Genomic DNA, 23,148 nt, shown 5'->3' on the forward strand with positions numbered 1-23,148 from the left:
AAACCATTTCTTGTCTACGGAAGGCTCGGCGGATGTCACCTCCGGAGTTGGCGGCGGCGGCTTGGGATTCTGGAGTTGTTTATCGTTGGAGTGAGTTGACTCGGCATTTGAATCCGGAGAATCGGAGGCATTGATGACCGGAGAAGCGGGAGAGTTGGGGTTTGAGAGGAAATGTTCGAGGTCAAGGTTGTCGGCGGCAGGGAACCCCTTGCTCGAACGAAGCCGGTCCAGCCAGTTCGAACCGGTCTTAGCGGTCGTGATAGAGCAGAGCATTGGGTAACGTCAGATTGAGCTGGTTCCACGAAACTTGTGAGAAAAAGAGCAAACGAAACGGGATCAAAACATAAAATAAAATAATATTGGGGGTTTTCTTACCAGGATAACAAAGGCCTGGGATGATTATGTACTGGATTATTAGGTCCATTTCATAGCCCAATTTAAAGGGCCTCCGCCTCTTTTATTTATTTTAAATTATTTTTTATTCTGATATTCATTTTAAATTAACTTTTGAATTAATATTTAATTTTATCATATAAGATAAGATGTGTTACATAAAAAATATTTTTAAAAGTACATTTTGTAAGATGTGTATTTTGCCTGCTTGATGATAACACGAATGCGTATTAAACTAAAACGGAAAAGACATAAAAAGTCAAAAATATGAAAGAAACTACAAAAATTTTATAATAGACATGTAATTATAAGGATAATTTATTTTTCTCTAAAGTATATTATAATATTTTAATATCAGTGTGCAGTTAGCGGCATATCTGCTTAGAGTGCTTTAGGGTAGAGCATAAGGATGAGATTGTTGGGTGAGTCAGTCACCTCGAGTATAAGGACTTGTGTATTATAAGATCTATCTTCAGTCAGTGGCAGGGAGGACTAGGGGTCCGCGTGAGAAAAGAAGAGTGATGTCAGCTCAATAATTTTAGCTGAGTTAGAGGTTTCTTGTAGGGTCTCATAGGAGATCGTCAACCCCACCAACAGTGGTGAGCTTTAGAAGCTCTGGTAGAGTTTCAGATTATTCAGAGTGCAAGTGTTGTGATGAAAATCAGTGAGAAAGATGTTATTTCTATGCTTAGACAGACGAGTAGTGGAGTAGATCGATCAGTTCTCGATTTAGGTTGGAAGATCTTGGAGAGACAGGGTCAAGACGTTGATGTCGAAGATAAGATATCAAATAGATAATCCAAAAATTTGGATCCGAATGGATAGTAGGTGAACCTTAGTAGATTAAAAGAGGTTACCCTAGAATATCATTGAGGGCTTAGATAAGACTCGATAGTCGACCTTAGGGTAGTTGTTAACTCAAGTGTTGCTCGACCTTAGGATTTCGGGATTCAGAGTCAGAAGGATAGGTGGTTGTTCCTTGTTGAGTTGAAGATCACTCTAAGAAATGTTTAGCTATAGAATCTCACCCTTGTGTGTTCTCTAGATGAGTATTCTTACTCATGGTCTTGCTAGATACGAGACTATAAGGACGTCTTTATATCATCAACAAAGGGTTTGTGTAATGGACCCACAGAGAATTAGTACTCCCAGGTTCAATCTTGGAGGTAGAAACCTCCATGAGAGTGTTAAGAGTGCTTAGGTTACTCTTTCCAGTATAACAATCACCCCATTGTCAGAAATATCAAAATATGTCTTAGCAAGTGCCAAGGCACTTCAGTTGCTAACTGGGTGTAGATGCCCCAAGTACTCGCAAGGAGTAAGTTAGTAGGTGTATATTCTAATGTAGCAGTTCTAGAATTTCACCCCATATTCTAAAGGTACTATAGGTGTTATAGTGAGTTATGAGTCTTGAGATGCATTGAACCCTCATACGTCACCAGGATGCCTTCTTGCATGAACAATAAGTGAATAAGCTAAGTGAGCCAAGACTCGTGAGTGGTGTCTTCTTGTTGGTATATGAGTGCGAACTATATACAACACATAACAGTAGTCAGTGTTGTGTACTTCCGAGAATTTTAGTGCTTCAGACTTAAGGAGATCAAGTACGTTAAGCTACATTTGACTAGCGTTAGCGGTCATTGGATAGCTTATTAGTGGTAACCGATAGTGAGTGTCAAACGTAAAGTCTCAGAATTGTTAGTCAAAGTGTGGTTGTGACAGATCTCCGCTTTGTGAGGTATGTTCTCTGGGAGAGCTAAATGTTTCTAGTTTCGCTCTATAAGTGGCTGATTTCCAGTTGTGACACCTTAGATGCTTGATCAGGTGAGTAGAGCGTATGAAAGTCGCACGGTAAATGAGAAACAGTCAGGTACCGTGGGTGAATATTAAATTAGAGTTGCATAAGAGAAGCGTATATATCGATGTTAGAAATTCGAGATTTGTCGTTACATCTTCAGTAGTTGGTATCGAGACAATGTTGGCAAGTTCCATAAGATCTTAAGGTATCGCATGACGAGTCGTCTATGTTCAGCAAATTAAATAGTTTATTGGGTTACGTAGAGAATGAACTCAATTGTGTAAGATTATTCATAGAAGGATTTAACGATAGCAGTGATTTTTGGAATTGCGTCATCCTTGTAGAACGTTCCGAGCACATAGTATCAGATAACAAGGATGTGATGTCTTTAGCTTTGTGCTTCTCAAAGGTTTTTGCTTAAAGTTCAATTTTCATAGTGCCTTCAGAAAATCGTAGATTGATTTGGCGAGTTCCAAGTTGCAATATCATATTGTGAGGACTTCTTCCTTGAGAATCAGATTTATTAATGTTTAAGAACTTTGAGAAGAACTTTGAGATTTTTAAGTGTTCGACCTAAGGATAGGTCGTTTTTCAATCCAAGTAAATTTCGAGGACATAATTTCTTTTAAGGAGGGGAATGCTGTAACACCCCAAATTTTGGGCTAGTAGTTTCGAGTTTACTCGAGAGGTAAGTGTACCTTGCATAATTTATATTCAAGTAGTTGGGTTTAATTGGGTTGGACGTGGGCCAAATTATCAATAAAAAGGGGTTTTTGAATAGTAGAAAGATGAAGAGGGACTAGTAGAATAATTAGCTCATTTTAAAAGATGGAGACTTTTATATCTTCTTCCATTTTTTTCTCTTCACTTTGTTCGTTCTCATTTTCCTCCTTCCATTTTTTCTTCTCCAAGTTTCATAGTAAAAAGGTACGATCTTGGACCCTTTTTATTCATCAAATTGTCCATAATCCTCCATTAAACGTGTATTAATGTTTCAAAGCCTTGGGTTCTTTAGGTGTAAGAAAATTTAGGGGTTTTATCATCCAAGTCATGGTAAAGGATGATTTTTAGTTAAAAGAGCTCTATTTCAAGATTTAATCATCAAGGTAATGTATTTCTAATCCTTTGGAGTATTAAGTTTTCATTAATTTCAAGAAATTGCTAGGATTTGAATATTTGAGTATATTTAGGGTTTACCTTTGATTTCATGATCAAACCATATTTTAGGTATAAGAAAGTGTTTTTATGATACCTTATGACCCTAATTAACTCTCTAAAGCTTCAGAATATGATTAGGAACCAAACTAAGTTATTTAGGATGATTTTTGGGTGATTTGTTAGCCTAAATAAATTATTTAAGGGTTCGAGTATCGATACTGGGATGAACAATATCAATACTGGTTAAATTGGGGCTAAAATTAAGGACTTCATAAGGGAGTATCGATACTTCCAGGGTGAGTATCGATATTATCCCTGCAGTATCGATACTCAAGGTAATGATATCGATACTGAGGTCCCTTTTTCGTAATAGAATGTATTTTTGGTACTGATACTCATAGGGGTATCGATACTTGACCCTAAGGTATCGGTACTACAATTACCGTATGGATACTACCCCCTTGTATGATCAGATTCGACCCTATTAAGGTCCGTAAGAGCTAGGGACGGTTTGTAAGGACAAGACTTAGTCCGTGAAGGATGTAAATAACCAAATAGGCCTAGTGAAACTCGTACGGGTGGGTTACAACCAGTATAACCATAGCAGGCATAATGTGATCAAGTATCTTTCGTTGAACACGTAACAAATAACTAAGAATGAAGGATTTTTGCTCAGTGAGTACCGACAACCGGTATGATCAAATAATCATATTATGAAACAGTAGAGTCGTTTTTCGCAAGATCGACCGAGAGTGTTGGACGTACAATTATCATTTTTATTCGAGGGCGGATTAAGGGAAAGTATAGTAATAGCGAATAGAGTATCGCTACCCAGAAATGAACCCGATTCAGATATTGAGCCAACTAGAACCACAACCGGTAAACAGTAACCACAGTAATCGTCGTGAAGTCCTGAAACGCATAGAGACTTATATAGAGTCCGAGAATGATTAAAATTCCCTTATGTAGCAAACAACAAGATCAGTACAGATTATCAGTAATAACAGTCTAATAAAGACTCACTTAACATTCTAGATGAGAAAACGAGCGAGATAACAACTAGAAAGAGTAATAAACAATAATAACTCAGAACAACTAGAAACAGTAATGTAGACACCCAGTTTCATCTGGAACTTTGTTATGAGTTTTAATGTATTTATATATATTATAGTATATTTTTGAAAATACGATTTTTGATAATATATATATGGTATATATATTATAATATATAGTATATTATTATATAGTTTTTGAAATATATATTATTATTATTTGTATTTTATTTGTATTTGTATTTTTTATTTACCATACATTTATTTATTATTTTATTTTTTAAATCCAAAATAATGTCTAAAGTTCAAAATTCCAGATTGGGGTCTAATAAGTTAAGGTCCAGTGCAAATTCTCAAATCAACCTAACCCAATAGATTAGGGAGGTCCAGCAGAGAAGGCGAGGCAGGCCTAACAGAGACCATTCAGGGAACCCAAGGAGCCTGACCCAACACCATAAGGTTTCCACATTAAGCTCTAGCTTCGTACGGATAAGAGCTATCGGATCAAGGAACGAATGGACGACCAATATTATAATTATATAGGGTTATAAAAACTTAGTGTAACACCCCCAACCCGTACCTAACCCGGATACGAATCCGAGGTGTCACATTAACTATTTAAAAGCATGTACATTTATAAAAATAGAGAGAAATTCAGATTTAATTTAAACCTACTAAATAATTTACATATATTACTCAAAAAGTTTACAAAAACTGTTCAGAGCTTATACAATTTAATTCTTTGAATACATGTCAACACTATTATACAACAAGAAAACCTACTATTAATTCTTCTGATCTGATCCTTGCAAAAGTTACGTTGTCTCCTCTGCCTATCTTCTCTTTCTGAAAATCTTGGATCCTACGTGTAAAACACTCACGCGCTAAATCATAGACTTAGTGAGACACGTAAATAAATAATGGAAACTATAACTACTCAACAAATGCATGTACATTTATATAACCCAATACTTATATGCATACATATCAGTACTATCACTATTAACATGACTTTCATTTATTAATATACTTATATGTCTTATATTTAACAATACACATCACATCAAATAATTATTGTAATACAATTCACATCACAAAGCATATATCTCTTATATCCTACACTTGTTTAGATCGCTCTTTAATAGCCCATGTATACTTTTGAGAACTTAAGGTATGTGAGTACATAGAGGTTGTGCACATATGCTGTCACCATAGCTCGTATAATTCCCACTAGGGGAACATAGAATTTGTCCCGAATGACCATATAGATTATCCCGAAGGACCACATATAACACATATATCCCAAATGACCACTCCTTAAGGACCACATACATATTCCAATGGACTAAATAGGTGTACCGAAGTACCGCATATATGTTCCAAAGGATTACATATATGTCCTGAAGGACCACGTAGACCCTCGACTCTTGGCATGCCAACTATACCCCTAGCTCTGATAACACATAACATGAGCATTATTATTATGCTATCACACATTCACATAGTCACGCAGTTCACTTACATGTAGATCATTTCCATATGATTCACATGTCACATGTCACATGGCTTATATCTCTTGATCATTTAATCACATAACGTCTTATCAAATAGCTCATAATCATATACATGTTCTCATATAGTTCATATCCTTTCTCCCATAATCACATAATTTAATTATATCATTTAACATAAGTTATCATACCAACAGACATTCACATAACTCATTTAACATACATAGTACATCATGTAACTTATACAATAACTTATGATACATATACTTACATTCATATGCTCTACATGCTTGTATTCTTGTACTCGTATAATTTACTATCAGAATTAAACTCATCGTAAGTCTTAATTCCATAGCCTAACTTACACTTAATATCATGTACTCACCTTGGTTTACTTGCCCATATCAATCTCTTGTTTCCCTTTCGTAATTCTTACTCTGATGGCCTATCCTAACTTTGTTTTCGATCGATATCTACACGAATATAATCCATTTAATATAGGGATTTGAATTACTTGATAAGATTCATACCAAAGCAAACTAAATAAAACACTAATTTCTACTTTTCAGCTTAAGTAGTATTGGTACTACCAGTACAATACCGATACTTCTATGCTATGGTACCGATACTCCCCTCCAGTATCGATACCAATATTAGATTTGATGTTTATTGATATCGATACCCTCTCCACGGGTATCGATACTCCCAGTATCGATATTATCACTTCAGTACCTATACCTCATGAATATTTATTATTCTTTTTCCATATGGTATCGATACTGTTAATGCATTATCGATACCCTACATATAATTTTCCCATAATTTTCCTTGTAGTATTGTTACTCACTCAACCAATATCGATACTACTAGCCCATAATCTATTTCTTCAACCCGAAAATTCCAACACTTTACCTGAAACTCTACTTATTTGGCTCTCTTCATGCTTTTAAACTTAACTATACATACTTAAACTATCATATATCACTATAACACCTCATTATCCTTAATAACTCACTTTAACTCTTGAATTTAAGAATTTTACTAAACTTTCCATGTGTTCTAAATTCAATTCTAATGCTTTAAACTTCTTAATCCTTATAATGACAAGTTTTATCAACAGAACTTCAAAAAACCTCTTCATACCAATAATTCATTTCTACACCCTTATTATAATTCCCATTCTAATTATCTCTTCTTGATGTTTTGATCTTATATAAGCTTTCCTTAAGCTTATTTAACACCCAAAGAATAAGTCCCAACTTAAAAATCCATGAATTAACTAGCTAAAATTAAACTAACATTTGAGATGGAGCTAACGTGAAGAAGAGGAAGAAGGCAAGAAGAAAGGTTCTAGATTAATCCCAATTTCACGTATTTATCTCCTATTAAAGGGGATATAATATCTTTTAGGCTGAGAAGATTATAATACCCTTTACTCCTTCTATATTTACTATTTAATCCAATATTAATATATTCATATTTAAGTCCTTGAACTTTCCAATGTTTCCTGAATTGATAACCAAATTTCAAAAACTTTCATTTTAGTCACTAACCCGGTATTGAAGATGTTACACCTAGATTTTATGGCATCATGCGCAGCCGATCCATAACCGTTGGATCCAACAGCCACGATTACACCGTTAAATCAACACGCAAACGAAGACACCAAACAAAAGGCACTTTAGGCAAGAAATGAACAACCATGGCAACCAAATCACCATAAACAAGGAAACAAAACAAAAATCACAAAATAATGGCAACCCAAAAACCATATAGATTCAAGATAGAACAAAAAGGGAAAACATCCCCTTTTCTAAGCAAATCAAAGAGAAAATGGGAAGTAATCCCCCTCGTCCGAATCAAGTCCCACAGATCTTGGGACAAACATATCATCATATTTAAAGGGATTTGTCATTTCCCGAGCTGTATATAAACCTGCAAAGAGAAGAATAAGGGTGAGGTCAATGAGGAAGCATTCGAAATCCACCAAAAAAAGGAAAAAGGAAAGGGGAAGAAAACACTTAGCTTTGTGCTTCGTCGCTGCAATTGGGAAGATGATCGGCTACTGGAGAAGGTGAACGATCATCGTTGGAGTTGAATTGTCACCCAAAAAGGTAAGGGGCGAGAACTTTGGGTATATATCTACGCTAATAGGGGCATTGTATGTATGTTTGGGGGCTAGATTTAGGTTTAGGGTGTATAGAGCTTTTGAACGGGGAAGTTTAGGGGTCCACGACCACCGTGGACTGTGGCCGAGGCGATAGTCAGAGCTAGGTTGGTAATGTAGGGCCACTGGATTCTAGAAATGATGGAGACTATGTGAGGGAATTTCGAGATCATTTTAGAGAAAGTTTTTGATGTTTTTTAAGGGAATGTTTGAAAATGACAAAAAAGAAGAAGAAGGAAAGTTGGGTTTTAAATAGAGGGGACTCGAGTATAATTATGAAAATTTTAAATTATTTACGCAGTTCTCATTAGTTTAATGCGTAATTCATTTTGGTTACTAAACTTGTAATTTGAGCCCTTTGGTTTTATTTTTAATGCAATTCGGTTCCTGATTTCATATTAATTATTTTATTTCTTTTCTTATTTATATATTATTATGACATTTCTTTTAGTGTGTCTAATTAATTTAAATTGTGTGCCTTTTAAATATTAAAGCATGATCATTAAATTGTTTTATTGTATGATGTTGTATTTTAATTTAAGTCTTGATTAAATGATTTTATGAATTGCATATCATTTTAATTTAAAAAAAACATACTATCCCCATCAACATTACTCCATTATTTTACATAATAAATTAAAGGTCGTGTGCATTCAATTTAAATTATTTAAGAGGGTTATCCTAATCCACCTTGGTAGTTTGATTCGATAATTTAAAGTGAATGAGTACCCTCAAGTGAAACAAATAAAAAATTGATAATCTTTAAAATCAATTAGAATGGTAGAAAAGGAAATGTTCCCATATTTAGACTTGTCGAAAATGAGCCTTTCGACCCTATTCATAGGTTTAGGATTGATACTTCTAAATATGCTAACATTCTTTATCTATCTTAAAGGACAGGTAATCCTATTAACAAAAATTCCGCTTGTTGTATAACTTTAGGAAAATAAATGCCATGAATTAGATATTCATTGTTTCCTTCTAGGGAATTGTCACTTTACCTTATATTAGGTGGTGATTCCCTTACGGTTAGAAATATTGGAACGTCAATTAAAGTTTTCGATGAAGGGAATAGTGATTAAACGATTTATTTGGGAATGAAACACAATTCTTCCTCATATAAGTTTGTTAACTTTCCCCAATTAATTGTTCGAATCGTCAGAATCCATAAGTTCCATTGCAAAGACAATAATTAATTGATTAGATACCGTTTTTCGGGCATTGTGGGGGTGTTAATCATTCCCCACGCGTAATCGACTCCTGAACTTATTTTTCTGGTAAGCAGACCAAAAAAGTTATTTTAATAATTTTTTAAAATTTAATTTTCTTAAAATAACAACATTTTGGGTGATCCAATCACATCCTAAACAAAGATTGGCGGCAACTCCATCGAACCACATTTTTATTTTTAGTCAAAATAAACCCCTAAAATCAATCCCTCAAATTTTCAGGATGTTACGACAACATGACGACTCTACTGGGGATTTTAGAGAGTTAGGCCATTAGTTGATTAATCTTTGTCTTTGCAATGGAAATTATTGATTCAACATAATTTAGTTTTTGATCCCTTGGTTGTGCTTGCTTTTTTGCATTCATCTTTAGAAAACCCTAGTGATATATACATAATTGTCATTGTCTATATTGAAATGTGTATTCATGAACTTTTAGATTATTAGGTTGTGTGGATTTGTTTTGTTCAAAGATTTTATACCTTGTGTATTGTAAAGGTAGGTAAATTTCTCCTCGTACACTCACTGAATTTGCATGACATGAACCCTATACTTAGTTGTCCTTTTTAAGTGAGGGTGAAAACGACGTCTTCATTAGTAAGTAACCTTCAGTGTCCATGGATTATGTCTTCGTGAGATATGTTTCCATGTGTCAGGCATAAGGAGGTGCATCATCTCGAATTTGACTTGATCTATATGAGCTTATGATGGGTTTAGGATCGAGGGTCTGCCAAATCCCAGAGGGCACCAACAAGGATAATTCAAGTACCTTTAACCCTAGAGCCTAAACCATGCATGTAATATACCCTATAAATCTACTTGTATCAAAACCATGTCAAACCTATAGGAATTCCCTAGTAGATGTACACAAAGGAGAAATCGATCTATATCATTTTCCTTTATTTTTCAAGCAACAAACATGCAAACTAGAAATCATGTTGTTAGGATAAAGCATGGGGGTATAAATCATGTGTGGGTAGGATTTTATATTTACCATGACAAGAGTAGAAAACTTGTGGGGTAGGATTTACTGCCTTTATCTGTTATTTATTGTTTTACTAACTCATTTCCTTTTTGTTTCCTTTGATTTTACTTTGCCTATTGCATCACATTAACATATTATAAGAGACATTGATCCATGAATATCCCATCAAATTAGAAAGGTTTTGAAACAATAGTCCTCAAAGCATTTAGCTTCATATTTAAAAGTGTATGCTTGGTCAAAAGCAACATAACATGAGCATGGAGGTAGTCCACTACTTTATTTCACTCGAATTGATTCAGAGGAGTCCCTCCTACAAAGGCAAGCTCAATGGTGACCGAAAGACTCAAGAGATATTCATGAAGAGAATGAGACATCACATGATACAAGCTGAAGCCATTCAAGCCCACACTAAGCCTAGCTTGGACTATGAATCACTTGGCTCAACAAATGAGAGGGGCTAAGCCGTATCTTTAAGGGAACTATTTGCAATATTTGGTACTTTTCTTTCTAATGAAAGTTGTTCTATGATGGGGCACTATTTAGATTAATGTCTCTTCTTGCATTGCATATTGCATTCATTTCATAAAGCATTGAATTGATTTTATTTATATGTTTTCATATTATAACATGCATGCATGTTAAAAAAGAGAGATAAATTACTAATAAAGATAATGTTGTCTAACTGAAAAGATAATGACCGATACCACATCTCATCCTTACAACACTCATTTTCAAACAAGAAAGATGAATGCCAGATTAAAGAAAATGGAAAACAATATCGCCATGTTATAGAAAGATATGTAAGAGAATAATAAATCCACCATTGATACCATCATAAAGAATCAAATTAGCTTGGTCAATCAGATCGTGGCCAGGCTAGAAGGAATGAGTTTTGTAAGTGCTCATGGGGAAGAGAGATCTAAAGAAGTAGTGGTCATGCCACCACCACCAAAATTGGTGATCACACCTAAGAATTTTTTAGGGTACCATGGAGACGCTTCTGCCTCAAAGGGGAAAGTGACGATAACCATTTGTCATGAAGACTGTCGTATCCCAGACTTTGACGAGGAAGATAAGTCTATGAAGATGAAGAATAAAATAAATCAGTTGGAAGACTAGATAAAGGTCATGAAAAGAGAAGAGGATTTCTATGGGATTGATGCCTCGGAGCTGAGTCTGGTCCCAGACCTAATCCTTCCCCCTAAGTTTAAAGTCCCAAGCTTTGAAAAATTCGATAAGAGTAGCTGCTGTCCCTATAGTCATATCAAAATGTTCTATAAGAAAAAGACAGGACATATAGGAAATGATCAATTCCTGATTTACTGCTTCCAAGAAAGTTTGACAGATTCAACAATCCGTTGGTACAATCAATTGGACCAAATCCATATCAGGTCATGGAGAGACCTCGCTAGGTCTTTCCTGGAACAATACAAACATGAGAATGACACGAGACCCTACCGAGTGATGCTTCAAGAAATAGAAAAAAAGCCCAATGAGAGCTTCAGATAGTACACACAATGGTGGAAAGACGTCACTTCAGAATTTCATCCGCCCTTAGATGAGAGAGAAACAAGGAAACTCTTTGTACACACTCTCAAGGCTTCATTTTTCAGTCACTTGGTGGCAATCACTTCTGAGAGCTTCACAAGCATTTTGATGGTCGATGAAATGGTAGAGACAACCATCAAGTAAGGGAAGATATAAGGGAATGAATCCCATAAGAGACCATCATCATGGAACAATCAATAAGAGGTCAACAACGTCACTATCTCTCAACCAAAGTCAACTACAACTGTATCATCAAATCCTTCAAGCCAATTTGACCTTATTTATATTTTGTATGGGGAGATATTTCAACAACTCTATGAAAAGCATATGATATCTCCCTATCCATTGGATCCCCTAAAACCACCGTATCCTAGGTGGTGTGATGAGAGCGCACATTACGAATAACATGGTGGAATACCATAGCATTCCATCGAAAGCTGCCCCACATTTAAGATGGCTGTCCAAAGGCTACGAGACAGAAATCATATTCATTTCAACAATTCCAATGAGTCTCAAAGTTCTAATCACAGAGAAGCGGGGGGTTAACGAATAATGGAAGGGTGATAAGTCTGGAGTTTTCGCATTAAGTTGTGTTGCATGAAAATAATTTGTCTTATTTTGATTTGACTTGTTTTCTTATATCTAAAATTTTTATCATTGGATAAATATCATTTCTTTGATTATGAGCAATGAAGCATTTTTGAAATTAAGTGAATATCAAATATATTGAAGTGCACATTTGAGAATTGAGGTTATAGCCTTTTGACATGTAACAAGATAAAAATTCCAAAAAAATATCCATTATTCATTGGCTCATCCTCATACTCAATTTTATTACCCAAAGAAAGATTCCCCCACACAAGTAAGCCATCAGTTGCTCAGGTAAGGATGGAAGCGGACAAAATGGGGCATCATTGATTCATGACAGTGCATATTGTTTAGTTTACATATATGTTAAGGATGTTTGGTGACGGTTTACAATCTTCACAAATGGAATGGTGGAGTAGACGGATTTGGATTAGGTCAGTTGCTTGGAAATTGAGCTTTAAGGATAAAATTTCCTTTCACAATAATCAGACTATAACAGATTCTTCTTGATGAGCTTAAAAAATATTGAAATAAAAACTCAATGAACAATGTGGTACTAATGAAAGTTAATTTAAACATTATTGGGGCACTCTGCTTATAGTAGTAAGCTGTTAATCTTTGGAGGTAATATCTGAAACAATTAAGTTTTGTTTAAGTTTGTCAAGTTGAAGACTTTCTGACACTTTTATCCTTTAATTAAGGGTATTCTGCTAAAGTAATAGGTCATGTCAATTGCCCTAACCTTATGAATACGATTACATTCAGATCATGACACTAGTCTCTATGTGTCGAGATGAATCTCCCAGCAAAATCAGAAGCAATGATATCAAACTAAACAAAGCATAATTTAAAGAAAGGTAGTAAAGCCTGAGATAAATGTGATTTGACCTTAGTTTTGATGAAACATGGCCTAAGGAAGTTAGGAAACATCTGTTATAGTCGACTACACAAAAGCACTCAGGAAATTTATTTTTAGATCGATATTTCTACACTATCTCTTCCCATGAAGTATATGAAACTTGAACAAATGGATGATTCCTAAGAACTGAAATAGAAATACTCTCTAAAAAGTCTAGTAATGAAGTGTATCAGTTGTGCTATTTTTGTTCGCATCCTATTTAAAGGCCATGCCATAATTATGGGGCATTCTGAAGATATTCAAAATCCATGAAAACCATAAAACCCTATTAAGATCAAACCAAATTACATGGCCTTTCCAGATCACCCATCGAACTTGACACTTGTCAAAGGGCTATAATTTTGAAATCAGCATGTGTCATTTATTTATTTGATATTCAGTGAACTATATTCTGCTTCAATTGCTCTTACATCATTTTCTTTACCAAACTTTTCAATATTTTGAAAAACATACACTTTTCAGACAAGACATATTTTTCCTCGAAGATCAAATGAAGAACTCAAAATAAAGTAGGGCATCTCTAGCATCCCTTTTCTCCCGTCATTTGTGTCTCCTGATCAAGGTTGACCCTGAAGAAGAAGTGTATCTTTACTATAAAGATTTCTGCTCGATACGGTACAAGATACCTACAACAATGAGTTGGTTGGAAAGAATTTCACCTATGATAGCGAGTTCACTACCGGATCCCTTCCAAATGACAAGCATGAGTTTACTGTTGTACTTGAGTATGCCATATTGAAGATAAACAATGGGAATACAAGACCTGATGAGAATGAAAGCCCAAATGAGCATGAAAGAGATAAAGGCAAGCTTTGATGCCAAGATTCCTAGGTGAGCAATTCAGGGTACTCTGTGAGTACAAGAGTCAGAGAACTTACAAGAAGCATTGAGGGTGCTTGATACAGTTTTTAAGGAAGCATACTCCTAAATAAGGATGTTTTTTTTTGTTTATGACTCATTCTTCCATGACAACCAGAGCAATTTTATAGACATTGGAGGAGGTATCCTTGGTAGTAGAGGTTTTAATTTGAGCTTTCAAGCAGTACAAAGAAACATTTCACTAAATATTGATGTGCCAACTACGATGATGATTCAATTATTTACAGTGGTTTATCATCAATCAAAACGCAAGAGAGCCTGCTCATTCGACTAAGCCAAGGTCAAAAGAGCATTCAAGAATCTCAGGATTAAAGTTATTCCATACAATCATGAGTACAAGATCACTTGATTGAATAAACAAATGTGCAAATATCAGACATTTTTCCATGAAGCTGTCAGTGCTAGGACAAGGTTGACTCTAAGGATAAGGCTGATAGAAGAAGAATGAGACTCTATCCAATAAGTAAAATAAGAAACAAAATATGCATTTTTACATACATCTTATACATACCGAAAAACACCACATTCATCATTTTGCACATATATAATTTCTTTGTAGCTTTAGAGTCGAGTTTCAACTTCACGATGAAGGATACTCAATTTGAAAGCATCTTTAAAATCAATTGTGGTTTGGCTTAACTCAACGATGAAGAGCCATCTTCTAGCTAAATCTTTTCTAAGATAAATTCAAGCTAGATTTATACTCCACGAAGGAGGACATCCGGTTAGAAGAATATTTCACTTGACTTTCCCATGAAGGGGAGTCATTCGAAGAATATCTCACTTGGCTTTTCCGCGAAGGGGAGTCATCAAGAACTGACTGTATTTTGGCTTAACTCAGTGGCGAGGAGCCATCTTCTAGTTAAATCTTTTGAAAATCAATCTCAATTCAGAATCGACTGCAGTCTAGCTTAACTCAGCAACGATGAGCTAGTTTCTAGTCAAAGTTTTTAGGCCATGTCTCAACTTTATGACGGAGGATTCTTGACCCATAAACACATCCAGAACTGACCGTATTTTGGATTAAATCAGCGGTGTGGAGCCATATTCTAGTTAAATTGTTTCGAAGTCAATCTCAACTCCACGATGGAGGATATTGGGTTCGGAAAAACAATTCAGAATCAATTGCAGTCTAGCATAACTCAGCAGCGAGGAGATAGTTTCCAATCAAATTTTTTATGGCAAGTATCAACTTCATGATAGAAGATTCTTGACACAAAAATGCATCTAGAACCGACTACATTTTGGCTTAACTCAGTGGCAAGGAGCCATCTTTCAATCAATTTTTTTCGAAGTCAACTCAACTCAACGACAGATGATATGGGTTCAGAAATATAATTTAGAATCTAATGCAATCTAGCTTAACTCAATGGCGAGGAGCTAGTTTTTAGTTGAAGTTTTTATGCCAAGTTTCAACTTCACGGTGGAGGATTCTTGACCCGGAAGCACATCCAGAACGGACTGCAATTTGGCTTAACTCAACAAAAAGGAACCATTTTCTAGTTAAACCTCTTCAAAGTCAAATTTCAACTCTACGATAGAGGATATCCGGCTTGAAGAACAATCATCTACAACTTTGAGCAAGATTTCTACTTCATGACGAAGGATATCGAGCTCGAAGAAAACCCAACTCTAAATCAACCAAAAGTTTGATTCGATTCCTGAAGAAAAGTTGGACATTCCAAGAGCTAGCTCGCCTTCAGAATCCCCTTATTATCGGACGAAAATATATAAATGGTATATATATTATAATATATAATATATTATTATATAGTTTTTGAATATATATATATATATATATATATATATTATATGTTTATTATTAGTATTTTATTTTATTTTTTATTTTATTTTATTGTTCATATCCAAAGTGATGTCCAAAGTCCAAAATTCTTGATTGGGGACTAATAAGTCAAGTCCCAGTGCAAATGGTCCAATCAGCCTTACCTAACAGATTGGGGAGGTCCAGCAGAGAAGGATAGGCAGGCCTGACAAAGCCCATTCAGGGAGCCTAAGGAGCCTGACCCAATACCCTAGGGTTTCCACATTAAGCTCTAACGTTGCATGGATAAGAACCCTTAAATCAAGGCACAAATAGACGACCAAGATTAAAAGCAACTAGGATTTTAAAACCTTAGATTTTATGGCATTATACGGAATCGATCCATAGCCATTAGACGAGCATTTGATCCAACGGCCATGATTACACCGTGAAAGCCACGTGTTGATGAAAACACCAAACAAAAGGCATTTCAGGTAATAAACAAAAAACCATGGTAACCAAATCATCATAAACAAGGAATCATAACAAAAATCACAAAAAGAATGGCAACACAAAAAACATGCAGATTTAAGATCGAACCAAAAAGGGAAAATATCCCCTTTTCGAAGCAAATCAAATAGAAAATGAGAAGTAATCCCCCTCGTCTGAATCAATTCAGGGTGGTCGCCGAGGCAGAGCTCAGAGGTAGGTTGGCGGTGGAGGGCCACTAAATTGTAGAAATGGGGGAGGCTCGGTGAGGGAGTTTTGAGAGCATTCTAGAAAGAGTTTTTGAGGGATTTTTAGGGAATGGTTGAAAATGAAAAAAAGGAAAGTTGGGTTTTAAATAGAGGGGACCCGAGTCTAATTATGAAAATTTTAAATTATTTCTACATTCCCTCTTAGTTTAATGAGTAATTCATTTTGGTAACTAAACTTGTAATTTTAGCCCTTTGGTTTTATTTTTAATGTAATTTGGTCCATGATTCAATGTTAATTGTTTTATTTCTTATTTTTTATTTATGTATTATTATGATATTTCTTTTAGCGTGTCTAATTAATTTAAATTGTGCGCCTTTTAAATATTAAAGCATGATCATTAAATTGTTTTATTATATGCTGTTGTATTTTAATTTAAGTATTGATTAAATGATTTTATAAATTGCATATCATTTAATTTTTTAAAAAAGCATGCTAGCCCCGTCCATATTACTCCACTATTTTACATAATAAATTAAAAGGCCATGCACATTCAATTTAAATTATTTTAGAGGGTTATCCTAATCCACATGGGTAGCTTGATTCGATAATTTAAAGTGAATGAGTACCCTCCAATGAAACAAATAAAAAATTGATAATCTTTAAAATCAATCAATATGGTAGAAAGGGAAATATTCCCATATTTAGGCTTGTAAAAATGAGAATTTCGACCCTATTCGGAGGTTTAGGATTGATACTTCTAAATATACGAACATTCTCTATTTATCTTAAAGTACCGATAACCTTATTAACAAAAATCTGCTTGTTGTACAACTTCAAGTAAATAAATGCCATGAATTAGATATTTCTTGTTTCCTTCTATGGAATTGTCACTCTACCTTATATTAGGTGGTGATTCCCTTACGGTTTGAAACGTTGGAACATCAATTAAAGTTTTCGATGAAGGTATTAGTGATTGAATGATTTAATTGAGAATGAAACACCATTCTTCCTCATATAAGATGTTTAACTTTCCCCAATTAAATGTTCGAATCATCAATGTTTTCTCTTAGATTTTGAATATCATGATATTTATTTAAGTAAAAAGGGGATCATTAATTAAATTAAGTATGAATCCATAAGTTCTACTGCAAAGACAATAATTAATCAATTAGGTTCTGATTTTTGGGCGTTGTGGGGTACTAATCATTCCCCACTTGTAATCGACTCTCGAACCTATTTTTCTGGTAAGCAGACCAAAAAGGTTATTTTGATATTTTTTTATAAAATAAAATTTTATTAAAATAACAACATTTTCGGTGATCCAATCACACTCTAAACAAAGATTAGTGAGGACTCCATCGAACAACCTTTTTATTTTTAGTCAAAACAAACCCCTAAAATCAATCCCTCAATTTTTCGGGACGTTGCGACAAGTAACAGCTAGGATGTCATAAAACTAGCCTTTGTGTGATACTCGAGAAACAGTCAGGACACCTGAGTTACTTTAACAGTAGGGCGATTGTCTTGTTTGTCAGTATGTTCTGGTATATACCAATCAGTGCCACGACACTTCTTTTTCCAGCTGGGCGTAGATGCCCCAAGACTAGACGGAGTAAGTCGGCGGGATGTATGTTTCCGATACAGCTCTGGATCTCACCCCATATACCAAAAGGGTCGAGTGTACGTTTTCGATGTAGTTATGGATCTCACCTAGACACCCGAGGGTATTCCAACAAGTTAGAGGGGTGCGTGAGCTCTGAGATATAAAACCCTCAGTTGCACCATGATGACAACTACAACTTGTGTGTTGCATAGTAGTATCAACATTGCATTCAGATGATGTATAGTAAAGTTAGTATTACATTCAGATAATGCATAACAAAGTCAGTATTTCATTCAGATAATGTATAAAAGAGACATTATTGCATTCAAATAATGCATAACAGAGTTAGTGTCACATTCAGATGATTCACAGAAGCGTCAGTATCACATTTAGACAATGCACTTCAGATACAACCAGTAGGGTTAGAGACCTTTCAGAGGTGTACTCATGGCTAAGATCTTAGCCGAGAATTTAGGGATATATGAGACCCCTACTTCAGTGATAGGACAACCAAGTCTTAAGTAGGTAGCACTTGATCTAGATCATTCATGTATCTAATGCTTAGTGTCTTTAGCATGCTTGTGTTTATGAAATTCTTATGCTCCTCTATATTAGCGATTATACTGCTGGGCTTTGTAAGCCCAGCCTTTCGTTGGCATGTTAGTAGTATGAGCAGTTCATGGAGCACCGTCGTAGCAGGACTTATAGTATCTCCTTCAGAGTACTTTACTGTAGCTTAGTGGGCATATGTATTCATAGAACCTGACTTATGTATTCAGTTTATTAAACTCAGAGTTTGTATTATTTTGATTTTAAATTATGTGTCACGGAACTCCTACTTTTGTAAAATGTTTTATAACAATTATTTATGTTTTATTATGATACCATTCAGAATGTCTGAAAAAGATGTGTCACTTTAGGCCCAATCAGATTTAGGGTGTGACAAACTTTGTGTAAATGCACATCCTTGCATACCAGTGACTTTTTCAACTGCTGCACCTGCGTTGCATTGTATACCAAGCTTTTTACAATAAGATTTTTAAAACGAGATTTATAACATTACTTTTTTTTGGGTGTTGAGCTTGGAGGATGGATATAAAGTTAGAAACATTATTTTTTTGGCAGATAAATTAGGAACTTGAATTGTAAATGTCCATATATAAACAGAAAATAGAAGAAGTTTAGGGAGGGATCTTCAAATGTTGTGTACCTGTGTGTACATTTTTGGGGTAAATTACATGTTTAGTGTCCAACTATTACTTTTTTTGTTTTAGTCATCTAATTACTTTTTGTTTCAAAATTATATCTAATGTTATATTTTGGTTTCATTTTGATTTCCCAACATTAAAAAAGTTAACAGTAATGTTGATGTGTCACCATAAGGTAACGTCATGTCATCATTAAAAAAAATTAAAATTACTACATCAGCAGTCTTGTTAGTTTTTTTTAATGGGAACGACCAAAATGAAACTAAAATGTAACGTTAGATATACTTTTGAAAAAAATAATAGTTAAGTGACAAATGGGATAAAAATGATAGTCGGGTACTAAACATGTAGTTTAACCTTTCCTTTCCCACGTATAGGTCGTTGCTTGAGTTAGATTCTCTCGGAAGTAGTACAACCAAAGTGCTCAACTCTGCCAGATTTTCCTTTTTCTTCTTCTTCCGTTAAAGAATCTAGTCCTATCCTTTAGTTAAAAGGCTGAGAAAAATAAGACAGACAACACAATGATATGAAAAGAAAAGAAAAGCAAAACTAAAAAACCCTCTAAAATCCTTCAAACTCGTAAGAGAAAAGAGAAATCAGTTTAAAAGGAAAAGAAAAAGATTTTGGGGATAATGCAACTCTTAATTACCTCATTCCAAATAGGTTGCCTGCACGCTGATTTTGATTAAGGAAAAATGTTTCCAAGTAAAAGGACATTACCATATTAAAGATCCAAGTCATTTTAGGATAGACGACATGTATGATTCACTATGATGTTACAATCTGCGTGTACCAACAAGTGGCTGGCAATGGCAGCTATCGTGAAATTAGTGTGCTTGTATCTGTAGGGAAGGCAGAGGCAGAGGCTGGACCACCAATCTGCAGAATCCAAGGAAAATCAAAAGCCTCATACAGCGCCAGAACCATATATTTTCTGCATTCACCAAAACTGAATCCCAATGCTGTCCTAATTAATAACATTGAACTCATGGTTTTGACTGGTCTATCCAATCAGATCTCCAAGTCCTTTTGTCCCATGTAATATCACTAATTCTCATCATTGACATTATGTTATTAATTCAAATGAGAGTTCAATTACCTGTTTAGGGAATGCTAATACAAGTCACAAAAAGGGACACCATCTCTTTTAGCATTATTGTGTAACCTTACACAGCTTAACTATAATGCAATGGTGTCGGCTCCCAAATGGAAGGACTAACTATCACTATGTCACTTTGCACACAAAACCCAAATTTTGTTTCTTTCTTTTTCATTTAGATCTCTACCCCTCGGTAGTTCTGTTGTGCGGTGGGGGAAATTAAGGGGCTTTAATCTAAAATATTATCCTATCAGGTCTAAAAAGTTACATAAATTATAATTACATTAACTTAAAATGTTACTTTGTCTATTCTAAAAAATTATACAATTAATAATATACAATCGAGAATATTACATGAATTTCTTGATGGTAATATTTTAGGCTCCGACCAAAATAGTTATATAATTTATATGATTTTTTTACCATGTTCGTTCTAAGATGTTACATGAATTTCTTATATGATTGTTATCGATAATGTAATGATTTGGTTTCAGCCTAAAATGTTACGTAATTCACTCTAAAAAGTTAGACACTTGACAAATTTTTCGATTGTAAACGATTACGACTTTTTTAACCTTATATTGACGGATTGTAGTTTATACTCCCGTAGCCTTTTGCATTTAAAGATACTAACTACATATGCAGACCGGAGACTGAGGCTCCCATGCCATATGTATAAATCACCATTAGTCTTTTGTTATATATTATATAGTTGGTTTAGTTTAAGCTTTGCTTTTCGTGCGAAATCCATCTTTCATGGGGAAGATTGGAGGAAACTCTTGGTTGGCTGCAGTGAAGAAGGCTTTTAGGTCACCTAACAAGGAAAACAAGGAGAATAGCTCTAGGAAGAGAGAAGAAAACGAACAAGAGGAGGAAGAGAAGGTTCTTCATTTCTCAACATTTTTGCTTTAATTCTGTTGCATGCCATCAACTTTAAATCTATTTCCCCCACTTTTTCTCGGTGATTTTGTGCAGAAAAGAGGAAAACGAAGATGGATTTTTAAGAAGCCTTCACAAAATGAAACAATAATACATCACAATGAAGCAAAGAATATAACTACTACTACTACTACAAGTAGTGCTAAAGAGGTCACCATCCCTGAAGGAGGCGAAGCTGAGCAAAGACATGCCATTGGCACAACAGCAGCTGCTCAAGCAGCAGTAGCCACAGCACAGGCAGCCGTTCCAGTCGTTCAACTCACTCAGCCTTCCGTTTTCGTCACACGGCGACATTTTTCCGCCATTGTTATACAGACAGCTTTAAGAGGACATCTGGTGAATAAATATTGTTTGTTTTTCTGGCTGTAACCAAGTGAATATAGTTCATGTTTGGGATAACCACTAGCGTTTTTGCAGGCAAGGAGAGCTCTTCGGGCACTAAAGGGGCTGATGAAGCTTCAAGCCTTGGTGAGAGGCCACAATGTTCGAAAGCGAACGAATAATACATTTAGGCGCATGAAGCAAGCACAGAATCCGCGTTTAGTGACCCCAACAAAACCACTGTAAATACTACTTTTCTTAAAGATGACTTAAGCTTCGAATGGACACTTTGTGTTCAGTTTATTAAATGGCCTTGTAAGTTGATTGCAGTGTAGGGAAGAGAGCTGCAATGTGTATGATTGGATACACCCGAAAACACTGCAGGAGATTCAAGCCATTGTGAAGAACAAAAAGGAAGCTACCTCGAAACGTGAAAACGATCTTGCTCATACCTTCTCTCACCAGGTTAAATGATGTTTCCATCTCTGAACTATGTTGTTTGCTGGATTTAGAAACATAATTGATGAAATCATTTTATATATGCATGTTTCATGGAAAAAAAAAGATTTGGAGAACTCAAAGTGAGGAAGAAGAGGGGAAAACCAAAGGGGTTGATCGGTGGAGGCCGACAAGGAAGCAATGGGATAGTCGTGCAGGTCGGATGTCGTGTGACCACATAGATCACATAAAAACTATTGAAATCGATACCACTTGGCCTTACGCCGACCAACAACGGAGGCCTAGTTCATTTTGCATTGCCTCCCGTCTCCCCACTGGCTCAATCACACCATCAAAACCAAAGCCTCTCCAAATGTACTCAGCTAACCTCAAAGAAGAGCCAACCACCACCAGCTCATGCACCAAACTCAGAACCACCAGCTATCCATGGAATTCCAAACTATATGGCAGCTACGGTATCTGCTAAGGCTCGGTTCCGGTCCCAAAGTGCACCGAAGCAGAGGCAGTCGGCGAAGGAGAAAGTAAGATGTGTCAAGGAACGCCTGTCGTTTCCAGTCCCGGACCAATGTGGTGTTAAAGGGTGCAATGATCATGTTCATGATTATAACTCGGAGCACAAACCTAGCTTGTCTTCTTGTTATGCACATAGTCTTGGGGAAGAAATCTTTCCACCTTCAACGAATGATGTTAAGAAGTGGTTGAGGTAAACCAAACGAAAGCATCACTGTTTTAAGGTGAAAAAGAAGTAAGGCAATGCTGCTTGTAAACTTCATTCCAATCACAAAAGCTAGGCCTAGAACTGAATGTAGATGATGGGAATCAATTGTGACA

General features: G+C 35.4%; 1 long non-coding RNA gene across 1 annotated transcript; it reads left to right on the forward strand.

The window, feature by feature from the left end:
- The first annotated feature begins 70 nt into the window (after nucleotides 1-70).
- On the forward strand, nucleotides 71-22,382 carry LOC120124815. The gene is made up of 3 exons (XR_005516303.1): nucleotides 71-295; nucleotides 9,570-9,572; nucleotides 22,371-22,382. It is a non-coding gene; the product is annotated as an uncharacterized LOC120124815 (long non-coding RNA).
- The last annotated feature ends 766 nt before the right edge of the window (nucleotides 22,383-23,148 follow it).

This window comes from Hibiscus syriacus, unplaced genomic scaffold (genome assembly GCF_006381635.1).
Source record: "Hibiscus syriacus cultivar Baekdansim isolate YM2019G1 unplaced genomic scaffold, ASM638163v2 tig00110429_pilon, whole genome shotgun sequence".
In the NCBI taxonomy this organism is placed as follows: Eukaryota; Viridiplantae; Streptophyta; class Magnoliopsida; order Malvales; family Malvaceae; genus Hibiscus; species Hibiscus syriacus.